Source organism: Suricata suricatta, chromosome 7 (genome assembly GCF_006229205.1).
Source record: "Suricata suricatta isolate VVHF042 chromosome 7, meerkat_22Aug2017_6uvM2_HiC, whole genome shotgun sequence".
Lineage (NCBI taxonomy): Eukaryota > Metazoa > Chordata > Mammalia > Carnivora > Herpestidae > Suricata > Suricata suricatta.
Genome location: NC_043706.1, coordinates 45,089,611 through 45,106,298, shown reverse-complemented (window position 1 = coordinate 45,106,298; position 16,688 = coordinate 45,089,611). Strand labels below are relative to the sequence as shown.

At 36.5% G+C, this 16,688-nt stretch overlaps 1 long non-coding RNA gene across 1 annotated transcript in view; it reads right to left on the bottom strand.

The window, feature by feature from the left end:
* LOC115297104 overlaps positions 1-13,788 on the bottom strand; it is an 83,519-nt gene extending 69,731 nt beyond the window's left edge. Inside the window, exons 1-2 of the long non-coding RNA XR_003911280.1 lie at positions 13,650-13,788; positions 5,852-5,951 (exon numbers count right to left, since the gene is read on the bottom strand). This is a non-coding gene — a long non-coding RNA (uncharacterized LOC115297104). The remainder of the gene's footprint in view (positions 1-5,851; positions 5,952-13,649) is intronic.
* Between the last annotated feature and the right edge of the window lie 2,900 nt (positions 13,789-16,688).

Below are 16,688 nucleotides of genomic sequence, written 5' to 3'. Positions count from 1 at the left end.
CCAGATAACAGATCCAGGCGCCACCAGGACTGACGACCCCCACTCTCAATCTGGACTGTCTCAAACTGGAGTGCCTCACCATGGGATTCCAGCATCCCCCTCCCCACCGAAGCGAACAGCCAATTGAATCCTGCCACCATCCAAAGATGACCCTACGTGGCTATCAGCCCACCTGAGCTCAAACCCGGAACTTCTGCACCCATAAAAGACCTTGCTCTCCCATATCAGGCGCTACTTCCCTGACTCCCTGCTCCAGAGTCACGGAACCTCGCCCGGGAATCGCAGATCCCAATAAAGGCCTTCTTGGCTCCATAACGTGGTCTCTTTGTCCTCCCATCTCTGCCTCCATCTATTAAACCTTACAGGCACCTCTTCTCTTTATAGGCTCCTTGAGGAATTGTGGCTTCTTTGTGTCATATAAATTGTAGTAGAATTGCCATTATTGTGTTAATTTATTTCCCTAAATATAGAAAGAAAAATTCAGGGAAGTTAAGGGAACTGGCGATGCCACTAAAATATAAATACCACATTGAGTCTAGTGGTGACTCAGAGATAAGTCTCCATGATAGTTTAGTCACACGATTCTGTACAGCTCGTGGAAATTTGTTCTGAAGAATGTGAATCTTCCTAATTTTCTCCACCAAGACTAAGACACACATATATAATTTCAAGTAGACTTTATTAAAGGTTAGGCATTAAGTAAGTAAAACAGACCACCTAATGGAAATTTAAGTTACTGGACTTTAATATTCCATAGATTGAATTCAGAATCCCTTACCAATTCACTTTCTGGCTTAGCAATGACGTGCTCCCATTTCAATTGTTAACTCACTTCCCTCACCAGAAGTGTTTTTCGTTGCTATACGTCAGAGTTCTACTTCAATTCGTCCTACCCTTCAGAAAGATTTTCTTTCTTAGTTCAGTTAGCATTTTATATCCTGCTACAAGATTAAGATCTTTGAGGAAGACAAACAGTGAATTATTCTTCCCATTCTCTAGAATGCCTAACTCTTGAAAGGGTCAGTTAGTGCTCTATAAACCCAAGTATTTTAATTACAACAGTGCATTTCACATTATTTGGACATTTTACTTAATCTTTGAAAACAGTAAGAGAATAGAATTTGATTCTGATCACCAAATACAATCTGGTTCTTCTCATATTTTTTATTCCAGTGTCAGTGACTGGAAATCCAAAGGCTTTCCTTTGTAGATAAGTCTACAAGAATGACTACAAAAACATCTAGATTAGATTAACAAAATAAATATACCATATATGTAGAGGGACATATCTGCCACAGTTACATTCAATTTACACTACTTAGAAAGTATTACTTCATTCTGAATCATGTACTTTTGTAGGACTTCTGTGAATTCATGGTTTTCATGCAAATAGTGATAGATATATAACTGCATAATCAAAGTGTTCACTGACAGTTTATTTTTATTTTTATTTGATTTATTGTATTTTTGTCTTATTCTTTGTTTATTTTATTTTCATTCTATAAAGTAAAATAAGAATCAGCTCCAAGGCAAATTTTAGTTTTCTTGTTGAATGCATAAATGGTCCTAGTAGAAAAACATATTTTTTTCCAGCATATCCAATAAAAATTTGGTATTTCTATATCTTACACAGATTATAATTCGGTTATGATGACTGGCCTATGTTCCCTCTATTCTATATCCCTGAATAAACTTTGATGATTTTTTAAGATATTTATTCATTTATTTTGAGAGAAGGGGGGGCAGAGAGAAGGAGAGAAAATTCCAAACAGCCTTATGCTGTCAGTGCAGAGTTCCATGCACTCTTGACTTCATAAACCATGAGACCATGACCTAAGCTGGAATCAGGAATTGGATTCTCAACCAACTGAGCCACCCAGGTGCCAATTATTATATTTTTAAGTAATGATGAAGAGATAAAACTTAATTTGGATGTTAATACTTTACTCGTGCAATGTTAATAACATTTATTAACATTTAAATTACAAAATCTAAAATAAAGAACTCTAAAGTAGAATTTGCTGCCTCTAACATTTGGGCTGTAATATAATCTTTGGATGTGGATATATTCTTTCCAGATTAATTATAGTTTATGTCACATGCCTTCCCCACCCAAAATAATATATTTATGAGATAGATGTTTTTAATAGCCCATATTTAAATGTTAGAGAAAAAGTCTAGAAAGATAAATTGCATCCTCTGTGTTCTTAAATGAAATAATAAATAGTGCCTATTGTAGTAATTTATTGCTGCAATAAACACTACCCCAACTAAGTGGCTTAAAACAGCAACCATAATTTATTTTTGCTCGTAAATCTGCAATTTGGGCAGGGCTCAACAGGGAAAGCTCTCTTCTTTTCCATGCAGAAGCAGCTCAAAGGCTGGTGGTAACTCATTGTATAGGGGCTAACATCATCTGAAGTTTCTTTTATTCATATATCCGGCAATTAATGGTAGCTGTTGGTGGGAACCTAAGCTGATACACCAACATGAGCCTTCTTACAAACATGACCTTCTCACACCATAGTAACTGGGTTCTAATAATAAGTGTCTATAGGGAAGGAAAATAATTTTTCCTCTAAATTTCTAGGTTCTTGGCTAAGCTCTCCCCCCATCCCACTGTGTAATAAACAGATTAACAGGAAAAATCATTTTAATAACATGTATAATACATGCACATGGGAGATACTCAGGAAAATTGAGTCACTCTCCAACTTAGCTCAAGCCACCACGTAAGTGATATCTCCTAGCTAAAGACAAAAGAAGATGTTGGGGTGTGGGGGGACAGTTATGGGAGGTTACCAGCAGAAAGACATTAAACACAGGAAGGATTGTTAAGCAGATATAAGTTGTTGCCTTCTTCATAAGAGTTGACAAATGTTTCTAGAGAGTTAGGTCTACAGCCATACCACTCTGAACGCGTCCGATCTCGTCTGATCTCGGAAGCTAAGCAGGGTCGGGCCTGGTTAGTACTTGAATGAGAGAGTTAGTTATTCTTCTCTTCCTAATACAGAGAAGGAGACATCCTTAAAAATGGAGATTTCTCTTATAAATGTGAATGTGTCTTATAAAAGGGTAATTTTATTGTGTTTCCTGAGCTTCTCCTGTGTTTGCAATTTCTTAAAAATGATCATCTCAGAATAATTCTTGTGTCAAAGAGACTTGGGGGTGGCAAATTCTGCTCCTTCCACATCCAAAGACCAAAACTAGAAGTGAATGGCAGCCATTTCTACCATAGTCTATTGGTCAAATTAGTCACAAAAAGTCAACCTAGTTTCAAAGGCAGGGTAGATAGACAACACTACTCTATGGTTATACATCTCCCCCTATTATTGTAACATTACAGAAAAAAAAAAAACCCTCGAAATTCCCAGAGATGAAAAACAAAACTTGGCCAATGAATGACCATTGAACTTAATACCATGAATCTCTGTTACAGTTTCAAATGTCTTAATGAATTAATGGAATTATAAAATTTATTTCAGAAATGTACAATGTCAAACAACCATTGTAGGAGTTATTTCACAATAAAAAATAACAAATAGTGATCATCTTTCATCTTAAATTTATTTTTAATGTTTTATTTTTGAGAGAGAGAAAGAGACAGAGCACAAGCAGGGGAAGGGCAGAGAGAGAGGGAGATACAGAATCTGAAGCAGGCTCCAGGCTCTGAGCTAGCTGTCAGCACAGAGCCCGACCTGGGGCTCCAACCCACAAACCGAGAGATCATGACCAGAGCCGAAGTCTGATGCTTAACTGACTGAACCACCCAGGGGCCCCAAATAGCGATCAACTTAAGACTAACCATTTAAGATTGGTGCTAAAATAACTAGCTAGATTTTCGCTGTTTGGGAAAATAAAATATATCAATGCTTTTATTTATAGATAGTATATACATAAAATATGAAAATGTTGTCATTTTTAATGTGATTGAGGAAACTCAAAATTCAGCTGGTAGTAGGGCCTTTTACAAGTTTAAGAGAAACTGACCCCTATTAAAATTTATCTGTTGACAGTTGGAGATTAGTTTATTTGACTAAGAGTTTTTACATTTTCATTGATCATCTCATTATTCAGAGCCAGTCTCATGTCTATAATATTTGACAACTATTACGAAAAGAACACATGGCAATTATTTATTTATTTTTAATTGAAGTGACAAAATGAATGTCGCTTAATGATGGTGAGAAACAAGAATTTGATGGTGATCTGGCTGCACCCAGTCTAGATTTCTTATTAAACTGTTAAAGAAGAGAAGAGAAAAGAAAAAATATCACTGCCTAAAGCTATCTAAGTTCTGATCCGGGACTATTTTTCCTGTCACTAATGTCAAAGCAAAAGAAATATTTATTTATACTGCTCCAAAGTTTCTGTATTCAGTGCTTCCTAATTAAGATTTGTGCTGATTCCTCTTTTTCTCTGCTTGTTTTTAAAAATGTTCATGCCACATGTCAGATAAGAGGAATAGGACTTTGAAAGGAGTAGAAGACATAATGTATAAAAATGTTGGTTTTCTTTCACTTATATCTATCATGTATTATTCTAAGAGTTCAAAAAATATTTTTGAAATGCTTTCACATGCTAAGCCTTGGGTTCATGTTGAATAACAGTAACAGTACAGCCATAATCTCTGCTCCTTGGGGTTTATGGAAAAACAGGTATTACACAAGAAACGACTTGTCCTACAAGCAAGTGATTAATGATAATTAAAGGAAAAGGCGATGAACAAATAATATCCCATAAGGGAAACCTTACAGGCTCTTCCTGCTTTTCAGCCATTAATTCCTGCCACTGCAAAAAATGGTACTGCTCTTGTCTATTTTCTAAAGAGAAGCATTAAGAGAAGCAATTTTTCTGAGGTGTAGAGTCTAGTAACATCGATCTTTGACCAAAGCAAGAACCGGGAGCCATATTTAAAGAAGGGCTTAGGTTTCTATTACAGCACAGAGTATGTCATTCAAATTGCTTCTAAAATGAGGTCCTGAGTTTATGCTGAGGTCATAAGGGGTATCTGGTAACATTATAAAAAAGGACAAACGACTTCTGAAATTCATGTATGAAGTACAACCACTAGGCCATACTTGTATGTTAGCCCGTTACACAGTAAGCCCTGTTAGCCCTGTTTGAATTAAGTGAAACCTGTGGTAACTTGTAGAGCAGCGAAGTGCACCATACTAGCCAGAACATTGTGCTAAAGCAAGGTACAACGTAGAGGCAAACTTATATACTATGACCTTCAGGAGAATGAAAAACAAGTGAATATCATGAAGTGGCTAGGAAGTCTGAGCTAACCTGTGGGATGTCTCCAACTAGTTTGTGACACTTTGCTTCCTTCGTTTGTCATGTTGTATCAAATAAGAGTTACATAAACATGTTTTCCAAAAGGAAAGAATAGGGTTTAGTAATTAATTTGAATACAACATGTAAGAGCCAAGGTAAAAATTGTATTGACAATTACATATATTTCTAAACAAATATGTGTTTATTATACATGATTGAGCAGGAAGGACTGAATTAAACATAAATGTATATTGCTAATGCTTCTCTAACACTGAGCAACAAAAAGTGAGAGCTAAACATGCATAAGTGGTTTAGAGCTATAATAAAGTACACATAAGGTTAATATGACGTAATATATGCATCGTGCACTATGTGGGAATTGGCATTGCTGGTATGCAATTCGCACTAATGATCATTTGTTTTGCTTTTATGAATCAAAAGAAATTTCATTTTGTATTTTCTCTCTGATATGTCAAAATCAGCATCTCTATCAGTTCTTTCTTTGGTTCACATCACATTACAATTTAAGTATCTATCCAATATTAGTACCAGATAGAAGATATTTGTTTACCTCTAACCTTCTCCCAGGTCACAGTCCCTTCCTCACCATAGGTACACTTTATGGATCTTTGAGTAAATGTTCCTTGTTTCCCGTGTGTCAAGTCAATATCCTGTTTTTAGAGGAGTTGAATATGAAAGATCAAGCAATACTTATATTACTGTTATTTTCTTTTATAATATAGCACATTTAAGCATTTTGTACATGTATAATTTCATTCCCATTACAGTTGTCTCCTTAATTTTATTGTTAATCAGTGTCCAATATGTCTATGCAGGTTTATAGTTCCAACTGAGGTCATGAGTCAATATATCACCTTCTCATCTAGACAACCAACCAAGCCTGCGTATAGTTGTATACTTATGATAGTAGCTAAAGGAAGTTCTGTGGTTTTATCAATACCAGTGCCTCCCATTCCTGTGGAGAAGGCTACATACTTATATGGACTCTCTTTTGCTTGGTCTTATGGTATGCTCATTTGAATCCCCGTATTTTGGTGGCACTCAAAATCTGTAGCAACAGCTGTTTTTCTACTCTTATTCTTCTAGGTACATCCTGTAATAGGCTCCCAATTCCTCTGTTCTGCTTTGGTTTCAGATTTAAAAACAAAACAAAATAAAACAAAATGCTTGAAAAGTGCCCACCAGACTATAAACTACACAAATATTAGGAATATTTTTTAATCTCTATATTCATTCATTCATTCATTCATTTATTCAATAGATACTAATTAAGGAAATACTTAAGAGAGTAATAAAGGTACTGGGCAAAAAAGAGAATGTTAAAAAAAAGTTAGACATTGGGGCGCCTGGATGGCTCTGATCATGATCTCATGAATCGTGGTTGGAGCCCCATGTTGGGCTCTGTGCTGACAGCTCAGAGCCTGGAGCCTGCTTCACATTCTATATCTCCCTCTGTCACTGCCCCTCCCTCACTCATGCTCTATTTCTGTCTCAAAAATACATAAACACAAAAAGCTTTTTAAGGGGTGCCTGGGTGGCTCAGTCGGTTGGGCATCGGACTTTGGCTCAGGTCATGATCTCATCATAGTTCATGAGTTCGAGCCCCATGTCGGGCTCTGTGCTGAATGTTTGCTTCAGATTCTGTCTCCTTTTCTCTTTGCCCTTTCTCCGCTTGAGCTCTGTCTCATTCTGTCTCTCAAAAATAAATAAATGTAAAAAATTTTTTTAATTAAAAAAACCTTAATTAAAATCTTTTTTTTTTTACAAAAGGTTATGTGGCGGCTGGGTGGCTCAGTCAGTTAAGTATCCGACTTCAGCTCAGGCCATGATCTCACAGTTGAGTCCAGCTTCAGGCTCTGTGCTGACAGCTCAGAGCCTGGAACCTGCTGAGATTCTGTATCTCCCACTCTCTCTGCCCCTCCCCCGCTTGCTCTCTGCTCTCTCTCTCAAAATAAAATAAAGACATTAAAAAACAACATTTAAAAAAGGTTAGGCATTATGTCCACATTCCTGGAATAATACCTAGCAAATACAAATCAAAAGAGTTTATTTATCTGAAATCTTCTCTCCACTAACAGTGAATTAGTGTTCACTGTTGATATCGATTTATCATCAATCTGGTGTATGGATTATTGTTTGATCAATTAACAGAAAGCTTCCTAGATAGTTCAAGCAGGGGAATTGAATGCAGGAAATATAGGGAAGGAAAAACAAATTGTGAGAACTGGAGAAGGGAGCCACAGCGCAGCATCGAGAAGTTTCTATTTCTCCAGGAAAAAGGAAGAATAGAGACGATGGTATTAATCAGAAAAATACAGTGACGCTACCTCCCCCCTGAAATAAATACATGAGTCGCACTTGCTGTGGCTGCTGCTGACACCGCCAGCCCTGCTCGCCCGTCAGGAGTTACACGGCTGCTATGGACTCACATCCACCAAAGCTATTGCAGGATTGCGTGTCATCTCACCAGTCTTTCAACCACAAACATATCTCCGCACTAACAGCTACCTTTTCAGCTACGTGAAAACAATGGAGAGTGAACGGAAAATACGCAGATACTGGAGGAGAGTCAACTCTTAGAAGAAACAAACAACCCAACACTGGGTAAGATTCCTGTTGGTCACCTTTTTCAGCCAGGGCAGTGCCACACGGGGCAGCTATGGCTCTAGCATAAAAACCACCTCCTTGCTGCTTTGAAAAAACTAGGGGGAAGATCAGGGCAGCCACAACTTCTGGAAAGTAGGGGGAAAATGGAAGAAAAAGAGAGCATTGCAGAGTCTCAACTTCTATAAATAAGCACTACCTACATTTCCAGTGAACCCTGAACTAGACACGTGTGTGGCAAGTTTCCAGCAGCTCTGCTAAGTTTAAAAGAACAGCAAAGATTTCAGCTGCTGCCCAAAAGTGCCGAAACAGAGTTTGTAGGTTGGATTTAATGACATGAACTGGCTGTTAATGTGATTTTTGTTGTTGTTGCCTACAGAAACATAAACCACAGGATATCATTGCTAATGCCCAGGGTGCAATACAAAATTACTCAACAAATGGAAAAAAAAATAAGCATAGGAGAAGGTGTTGGTAAACTTTTTCTGGAAGGATGACATGGCGGATATTTTAGGCTTTGTGGCTATGTAGTTTCTTGCAAATATTCAACTCTGCCTATTGTAATGTGAAAGGAGCCATAGACAACATGTCAATGGAGGGACGCAGATGTGTTCTAATAAATACTGTATAGAAAAGCATGTGGAGAACTGAATTTGACCTGTAGGCTATAGTATACTGGTGTCTCATTGAGAAATCAACCAACAGACCCAGAGAGGACAGAGATGGTAGACTTTGCATACAATGGTTTTAGATAGCTTTTATAATTAAGCTAAAAGACAAAGAGAAAACATAGGATTTAAAAGCAGAAATTTTCATCAAAAGAATACAAATGTTTAAAAGAATCAAGTGGAAATACAAAAACTAAAAAATATATAAAATCTGATATTGGAAGCAAATCACCTATTGGGTTTAAAAGCAAAATGAGGAAACAGAAGAGTCTGTAAACTTGAAGATAGATTAACAGACATTATTATTCAGTGTGAAGAAAAAAACCTTTTTAAATAATAAGTAAAGCCTGAGGAAACAAATGGACAATATCAAGCAGTAGAAACTATAGTAAATTAGAATCGTGGAAAAAGTTGAGGAGCTGTAAGTGGTACACATACAAAACAAACAGACAACAAATAAACAAAATGCCAAGATACATCACATCAAACTGCTATAAACCACAGACAAAAAGAAAATCTTGAAAGTAGTCTCAGAAAAACAAGCGTTTATATTCAGGGTAATAATTTTTTTTCTTTCAAGATTTCATTTAAATTCAAATTACTTAACATATAGTGGAATATTGGTTTCAGGAGTAGAATTCACTGATTCATCACTTACATATTAACACCCAGTACTCATTACAAGTGCCCTCCTTAATGCCCATCACCCATTTAGCCCACCACCCACCCACCTCTCTCCATCAATCCTCAGTTTGTGCTCTATATTTAAGTCTCATGGTTTGCCTCCCTCTCCGTTTTTTTTAAAGTGTATTTTTATTGATTTTGAGAGAGAGCGAGAGAGATCTCAAGCAGTAGAGGGGCAAAGAGAGATGGAGACAAAATCACAAGCAGGCTCCACACTGTCAGCACCGAGCTGGATATAGTATTTGAACTTACGAACTGTGAGATCATGATCTGAACTTAAATCAAGAGTTAGATGCTTACCCATTGAGCTACTTGGGCACACCTCTGTTTTTATCTTATTTTTCTTACCTTCCCCTATGTTCATATATGTTGTGTCTTAAATGCCACATATGAGTGAAATTCATATGGTATTTGTCTTACTCTGACTTATTGAACTTTTTCCATTTATGTTGATGCAAGTGGCAAGATTTAATTCTTTTGATAGCTGAGTAATATTCCATTACACACACACACACACACACACACACACACACACACACACACTTCCTCTTTTTTATCCATTCATCAGTCGATGGACATTTGGGCTCTTTCCATAAAGGGCTATTGTTGATAATTGCTGCTGTAACCATTGGGTGCATGTACCCCTTCAAATCAGTATTTTTGTATCCTTTGGATAAATAACTAGTAGTGCAGTTGCTGGATTGTAGGGTATTTCTGTCTTTCAGAAACCAGAATAGAGTGGAACACATATTAAAATGCTGAGAGGAAAAAAAAGCCCTTTCCAGAATTTTGTATCTAACTAAATATCCCTCAAGAATGAAAACCAAATAAGACTTTTTTACCAAATAATCCTGGATAATTTGCTAGCTGTAAATCTTCAATATAAGATATGCTCAAAGCCATTGTTCAGACTGAAGGGAAAGAGTACCAGATAGATATTCATACTGTCAGGAAGGAATAAGGGGCATAAGAAATGATAAGTTTATTGATTAACATAAAATATTACATTTCTTTAAATTTTTTCAAATGCATATGATATTTTAAAGCAAACTTTTAGGGATGCCTGGGTGGCTAAGTCAGTTAAGAATTTGACTTTGGCTTAGGTCATGATCTTGCAGTTCATGGGTTAGAGGCCCACACCAGGGTCTGTGTTGATGGCTCAGAACCTGGAGCCTGCTTCAAATTTTGTCTCTCTCTCTCTCTGCCCCTCCTATGCTCAATCTCTCTCTCTCAAAAATAAACATTTATGAAATTAAAAAATGTAAAACAAACTTTTATCATTTTACTATAGAGTTGACAATGCTTATAGATGTCATACATATGAAAGTCATTGCATAAAGAATGTGGGTTATTGAGTAGACCCATTTTGCATATTAATTGTAAGTAGACTGTGAAATTTAGGAATGGATATTGTAATCCCTAAAACAATCACTACAAATAATCAACATGGCTTAAGTAAAAAAAATAAAAGCAGAACATAAAGAGAAAACAAATAGTAAAATGGTAGACCTAACTTCAGCCATATGATAATTACAATAAATGTTAATCAACTAAATACCCCAATTAAAAGGTAGAAATTATTCAAATTGGAAACAGAAATAATTCCCAACTAGATGCTCTCTACAAAGATATATCTTTCATATAAAGATATAGATAAATTGAAAATAAATGGACAGAAAAAATACATATTCAAATAGTAAGCATAAGAATTCTGTGGCTTCTATATTAGTATCAGATCAACTGACCTTTATTTAATAAAGAATTATCATTAGACATAGTTTCATAATGGTAAAAATATCAACCCATCAGGATGACACATTATACATATGTATATTCCCAATAAGTGTTTAAAAATACATATTTCACATATGTTTACCTTACTTATTATTTTTTATTTATTTAAATTCAAGATAGTTAACATATAGTGAAGGATTGGTTTCAGGAGTAGAACCCACTGATTTATCACTTACATAAAACACCCAGTGTTCATCCCAACAAGTACCCTTTTTAATACCCATCACCCATTTAGCCCACCCAACTCCTGGGCTGCAGGCCTGATTCAATATTCACAAATCAAATAGCATGATACACCACATTAATAAAAGAAAGATTAAGAACCATGTGATCTTGTCAATAGCTAGAGAAAACACATTTGACAAAATACAGTGTCCTTTCATGATAAGAACCTTCAACAAAGTAGGGTTAGTGAGAATATTCCTCAACATCATAAAGGCCATATATGAAAGACTCATAGCTAATATCATCCTCAAGGGGGAAAGACTGAGAGCTTTCTCCCTGAGATCAGGTACATGACAGGGATATCCACTCTCACCACTGTTGTTCAACATAGTACTGGAAGTCCTAGACTCAGCGATCAGACACAAAAAGAAATAAAAGGCATCCATTTGGCAAAAAGTCAAACTTCTACTTTTTGCAAATGACATTATACTCTACATGGAAAACCTGAAAGATTCTACCAAAAAAAATTGCTAGAACTGATAGGGGAATTCAGCAAAACTGCAGGATATAAAGTCAACATACAGAAACTAGTTCCATTTTATATACGGATAATGAAGCAGTAGAAAGAGAAATCAAGGAATTGATCTCATTTACAATTGCACCAATCATTATAAGATACCTAGGAATAAACCTAACCGGGGAGGTAAGAAAGTTGTATAAAGCTTGTGAAAGGAATTGAAGAAGACACAAAGAAATGGAGGAACATCCCATGCTCATGGATTACAAGAATATCACTTAAAAGGTTGATACTTCCTAAAGCAATCTACACATTCAGTGCAATTCTTATCAAAATAACACCAGTGTTTATCACAGAGCTGGAGCAAACAATCCTAAAATTTGTATGAAACCAGAAAGACCCCAAATAGACAAAGCCATGTTTAGAAAGAAGACCAAAGCCAGAGGCATCACAATTCTTGACTTCAGGCTGTATTAAAAATCATCAAGACTGTGTGGTACTGGCACAAAAGCAGACACATAGATCAATGGAACAGAGTGGACAACCCAGAAGTGGACCCATAAATATATGGCCAACTAATCTTTGACAAAGAAGGAAAGAATATACGGTGGAAAAAAAGTGTCTTTGGCAAATGATGCTGGGAACACTAGACAAGGACATGCAGAAGAATCAAACTGGACAACTTTCTTACACCGTACACAAAAATAAATTGAAGATGGATGAAATACCTCAATGTAAGACGAGAAACCATCAAAATCCTAGAGTAGAACACAGTCAGCAACCTCTTTGGCCTTGGCTGCATCAACTTTTTACTAGCCATGCTTCACCTATTAATACTTTAACTGACAGAATTAAAGGAAGAAACAGTCAATTCCATAGAATTAAAAATTTAATACTGCTGTTAGCTAATGATATTGTAAAAAAATATTAAAAGGCAGGATAAAATCCTAAAAGATCAAAACAACACTACCAACTATGTTGGCCTAAGGAGCATTTATGGAACACTAAAGCCAAGAACGCCATAATTCACATTTGTTTCAAGTACATGTTGTACATTTATCAGTGCTGCTTAGGATTGTAGTCATTACTTGTGTGCAGAAACCACCACTGCTGCTGCTAGACTAGCAGTTCACTGCTGGATATGGTGCTGGAGCCTCTATTGCCAGCCCTGGTGCATCTCTGAGCCACAGCTGCGAATGCTACTGGAAACACAACTACCAAAGCAAAGTACTGCTGCTTTCAGAGGTGACCAGTAGAAACAAAACAGCATGACTTCTATCTCTCTTCAGCCTTCCAATCTGTCTTGAGTTCTTCTTGGCAGAACCTAACCAGAACCCAAGTGTCAGGGGAGCCTACAAAATACAGTATGCAGGCCTTTGTACCAGAGGTCCTGAGAAATAATATGTAACAGCAAACTGTTCCATTAAGTTACAGTTCCGTTAAATTACAATATCTTTTTTCTTGTTTTTAATTTATTTTTAATTTATTATTTTTTGAGAGAGAGACAGAGACAAAGTATGCATGAGCAGTAGAGGGAGAGAGAGAGAGAATGCCAAGCAGGCTCTATATCCAGTGTGAAGCCTGATGCAGGGCTCTTCCCACAACTCAGATATTATGACCTGAAATCAAGAGCCTGACAACCAGCTGAGCCACCCAGGGGCCCAGTATCAGTTTTATTGCTAAAGAAGCTTATTGGAAAAAATATGATTTACCCAAAAACAAAATTTGACTTTTAACCACTTCTCATTTCCTGTCCCCAAACTAGAACTTAAAACTCACTCTTAGGGAATAGTAGATCTTACTGTAGAAGTTCACCTGGCCAGCTCTATTGAAGATTGTGCCCTGATTCATATTCCTTGAATGCAGGATAGAAAAAGCCAATAAGAATGTCAGTCTTGTAAGTGAAAGACACATACCTGTACATGTGAGCCGTACACACACATACATCAAAAGGAAGAAGGGCATAAAGTCCATAATTTGACACATTGTACTTTAAAGTAGATTTTAAAACATGGCATCAACAGCTTTGGCACTTGTGCCAGCAACAAGTACAGCCTATGTTTTCTCCTCTTGGATTAGGAGTAGTTTTGTGACGTCTTTGATTATTAGAGAATGGCAGAAATAATGCAATATGACTTCTGAGGTGAGGTCATAAAAGGCCATCAAGCTTCCCCTTTGTTCACTGGAAACTCACTTACAGAGTCCTGTTATGATGTGTAAGAATTTCAGCTTCTGGGGCACCTGGCTTGCTAGCTCAATTGGTGAAGCATGCAACTCTTGATATTGGTGTTGAGTATTGCAGCCCTGCATTGGGTGTAGAGATTACTTTAAAAAGAAATTCCAGCTTCTGGCCAATGTGGTATGAGGAGCTCAAATCACGTAGGCTTTTTAACAGTGCCAGCTGAACTCAGCTTTCAAGTAATCCTCTCCCAAGCACCACATATATGAGCAAAATAGCTCCTATATACCCAAGTTGTCCTCAGCCCACTGGGTCTTTCTGGCTGGAGGCCCAAGACTCTGTAGAGCAGATATAAACCATGACCAACAGAACCAGGACTCATAGTAAAGTAGTGTCATTTTAAGTCACTAAGTGTGAGGGGTCTGTTAAGCAACAACAAATAACTGAAGAGGTAGATGAATTAGAGAGTTTGAGCTGGACTATGGGCCAGCAGGATCAATAAGCTTTCCTTCCGTTTTCTCGATCAGATAAATGACTTCCTCCTGTGAAAAACAGCAGAAATATCTTCCCTTGTACCTTAACACAGATTCCTTTTCTAAGGGCTATGCAAAAACTCAAGGGGGAAAAGAAGACAGTCTACAGATCAGAAGATGAAAAGAAGGAAGGAATGTGTAAAATGTAAATTCCATTTTCATAAGATGTTAGGTATTATTTTAGTGAATACTTATGTCTGGCTAAAAACCAATAGTAGTCATGCATGTATTTATAAATGGATCATATTTTTCTTTATGTAAATTACATTAAATTGTATCTCTAACATATAGTTAGTTGTCAAATTTTGTTGCTTCCAGGGTCCTTATCTAGCAACTAAACTAAAACAATTAGAATATGAATAACTCTATTAATAAAATTCTAGAAAGCCCTAAAGAGACACAAAATATCCTACACATTGCATTGGAAATAATACTAACATGGGGCACCTGGGTGGCTCAGTTGGTTAAGTGTCCAACTTTGGCTCAGGTCAGGACTCACAGTTCATGGGTTTGAGCCCAGCATTGGGCTCTGTGCTGTCAGCACAGAAGCTGGAGCCTGCTTCAGACTCTGTGTCTCCCTCCTTCTCTGCCTCTCCTCCACTCTCGTTCTGATATTCTCTCTCTCTCTCAAAAATAAATATTAAAAAATTTAAAAAATGTACTACCAACAGAATGAAGCAAATCTCATTGGGAAAATGCAAATCTGGATAAATGATCAAGAAAGCTCAGAAAAACATAGACATGCTGATTTCCTCTATATCACCAGTTTGGTTTTTTCCATATACAAATGTATAATCATTTAGATTCTTGATATATTTTTCAGATTCTTCATTTTTTAAAGAAGGAAATTATTGTCTATTTCTTACATAACACAGACAATTATCTTATAAATGAAAGTATTTTAATTGTTTATTTTTATTGTCCTTTGTAGGAAAAATAAGATTTTTTTAGACATGTTGTAGGCCTTTTCACATTATGGCAGTGCAAGAAAAAGTCCATCTACATTTCATATGAAATGGTATTGATCTATCTATCACAACTGTATTTTTTAAACTTGTTCTTCCACTACTTCAAATTACTGGTCTTCAAGCTACTGCCTCTCATAGCTTAATAGTCTATTAAAATTTAATCACCTGCTTTCCTATTACCCAGTGAAGCTTATATTTAATAATTATTACCTCTTTCCAAACGATACCTTCTTGAAAGACTTTCACTGAAACTAAAAAATCAAATGTTAACAATAATGGACATATCTTCTGTTTTTCAACTGCTAGTTTATTTTTCTATTCCAGGTTACATTTTAGGTGTTAAAAAAAATAGCAGTTAACAAATCCCCAAATATTGAATATTCATTATAAACAAAGCATTAATTTAAAGTGTCAGCTTAACTAAAAAGCTTACAGGACAAAAAATACTGTCATTGCCACTTTCTAGATAAGGAACTGAGGCCCACATTCTTAAGATGATTGGTCAAAATCCATCATGTAGTTGAAAGTGTCAGATTCAGGATTCAAATTTAGGTTTTCTGGCAACACCGTCTGCAGTCCTCATTGCCATGTTGATATCCTGCTGTACTATAAATTCAAATATGTTTCATTATAGAGGCAGGGTTTCATTATAGAGCTGGCTAGGTTGGTTGAGCATTCAGCTCTTGATTTCAACTCAGGTCATGATCCCCGAGTAGTGGGAATAGAACCCTGTATCAGGCTTGGCACTGAGCAAGGAGCCTGTTTAAGATTCTCTCTCTCTTTCTTTCTCTCTCTCACCCCTTTGCACCTCTCCCCCACTCCCAAGTTCATTGTTTCTCTCTAATATATATGTATATATGTGTGTGTTTCATTATAACTATATTTTATAATTTTAATAATTATAATTATTAAGTACAAAGGTAATACTACTACAACTGTTTATATAGTTGCTCATTATGTGGATGGACCTCGAGGATGTCATGCTAACCGAAATAAGGCGGAGAAGGACAGATACCATATGTTCTCACTCATAGGTCTAATAGGAGAAACCTAACAGAGGACCATGGGGAGGAGAAGTGGAGGAAGACTAAGGGAAAGGGAGGGGGGAAAATCATGAAAGACTCTTGAATACTGAGAATAAACTGAGGGCTGAGGGGGATGGGGGAGAGGAGAAGGTGGGTAATGACTATGGAGGAGGGCACTTGTGAGGAAGAGCTCTGGGTGTTATATGGAAACCTACTTGGTAATAAAATATAATAAAAAAATATATAGTTG